Below are 2,026 nucleotides of genomic sequence, written 5' to 3'. Positions count from 1 at the left end.
AGTGGTAAGTTATTTAAATCGTTAATAAATATTACTAACATATTTCTGTTTTTAGAGATGAAGTTTTTTGTGATTTTAAACTAAAAACAGGTGATGGCGGAATTATATTAGTCCATAAAGTGATTTTAGCATTGGCTAGTCCATATTTCCATGCAACGTTCACACATTTTGCAGAAAAGAATCAAGATCTTGTTGTTATGAGACAGTCAAATTCAACAGCCTTACAGATATTAGTAGAGTTTATTTATTCCGGAGAAATCATGGTCACTGAAAAAAAATGTACAAGTAATAACAGATAATGTTTGATTTTATTATAGACCAAAAACAATTGTATTTATATTGTTTATTGTTTATTTCTTGAAGTTTTGTTACCAGCTCCAAATCTCGTGCAGTTAAAATAAGTGAAAGAGGCATGTTGTAATTTTTTGCAAGCACAACTGTGCCTTGCGAATTTTATTAGTATAAATGCATTAGCTGATTTACATAGCTGTACGAAATTGTCAACAAGTTCAGAACTATATTATATATAATTATATATATTCAAGAGCACACTTCGTACGTATTAATATTTACTATTATGATTTTATAGGAAAATAGTATTTATTATTCCTATACTTTTATTCTTAGAGAACTTTTCGAGGGTAACGAGTTCCTATCCCTTCCATTTGAGCATGTGGTTAAGTCGATCTCTTGTGATAAACTTACAGTTCTAGCGGAAGAAAAAGTGGGCAAACTAAATTTGATAATTATTATATTTTAGTATTAGAAAATGAAACTAAGTAACCTAATTACATTTAACATATATGTAGTTTAATTAGTTTTCTAACTTCTAAGTATATTAATTGTAGATATTTTAATGTATTATTCGATGGGTAAAACATGATTTGAATTCTAGATCATGTATTATGCCCCAATTAATGGAATATGTATGCTTGCCATTGATATCGAAAAATATAATAATGTAAAAATATTACATAATTAAAAAAGTAGATAAGGAACCCCTGATTAATAATTGTCTTAAATGTAAATTTATTATTTTTGTATGATTCAATTGTAAATTAAATAATATTCTATAATTTGTTTAAGGTAAAGATTACATAATTGAGCCATTATATTTTCATTCACTTAAATCAGATGAGATTATCGAAATCCCTCAAAACATTTGAACTATTTCTAGGTAAACCTAGACTTGAAGATAAGGTATAATTCCGTTTTATGATTTATTTGTCTTTTAATTTGGTGTTGGAGTTTTAGTAGGTGTAGTATATGCTGTAGGTGGTTATAATGGATTTGAAGTTCATAGAAGTGTGGAAGCTTACAGACCAAGTATTGGAGTTTGGACTCCTATTGCAGATATGCATTTGTGTCAATAAAATGCAGGTGATTACTCGTTTAATAGTTATACATTATTTAATGAGGATTTTTCTTTTTAAATATATTGAATTTAAGTTTATTAATTATTTTTCTATTTAGGAGGAATTGTATTATATGGTTTATTGTATGTCGTCAGTGGAAACGATGGAAGTTTCGATTTAGATTCTGTAGAATTTTATAACCCCAACATCAATACCTGGATCTTGGTCCCAGCAATGTTGCCCAAACATTTTCAAGAGTAGTAGCCATTGATAGGCCACGAAATTTTAAAACTTAGCATCATGATTTTTTTTTGATACAATACGTACATTACTACTGTCTTATATTGTATGATACCTAGTAACTTGTGTTAACTCTTTTTTATAATATATTTTACATTTTTTGAATATAGTATTAAAAGATTTTTGTTTAGTATACATTGATAAGTCACCAAATTTTGAATGTGATACATGATTTTTTTTATATAAATATTTTCCTATACCTATTTTATGATAATATATATTTATTATTTTTCTATGAATTGTCCAGTTTTCGAATGTTGTATTAAATATCATACTAGAGTACAGTACTTAAGTATTATACTCGACAGTCGTCATTATCACGAAAATTGCAATTACTATTATTGTCAAAAATTTATATAAATGTTTAATTT

At 26.7% G+C, this 2,026-nt stretch overlaps 1 pseudogene; it reads left to right on the top strand.

Annotated features, from left to right (window-relative positions):
• The first annotated feature begins 50 nt into the window (after positions 1 to 50).
• LOC111032813 lies at positions 51 to 1,709 on the top strand (annotated as a pseudogene).
• Positions 1,710 to 2,026: the final 317 nt, after the last annotated feature.

Source organism: Myzus persicae, unplaced genomic scaffold (genome assembly GCF_001856785.1).
Source record: "Myzus persicae strain clone G006 unplaced genomic scaffold, MPER_G0061.0, whole genome shotgun sequence".
Taxonomy (NCBI): domain Eukaryota; kingdom Metazoa; phylum Arthropoda; class Insecta; order Hemiptera; family Aphididae; genus Myzus; species Myzus persicae.
This window is presented reverse-complemented; position numbering and strand designations above follow the sequence as displayed.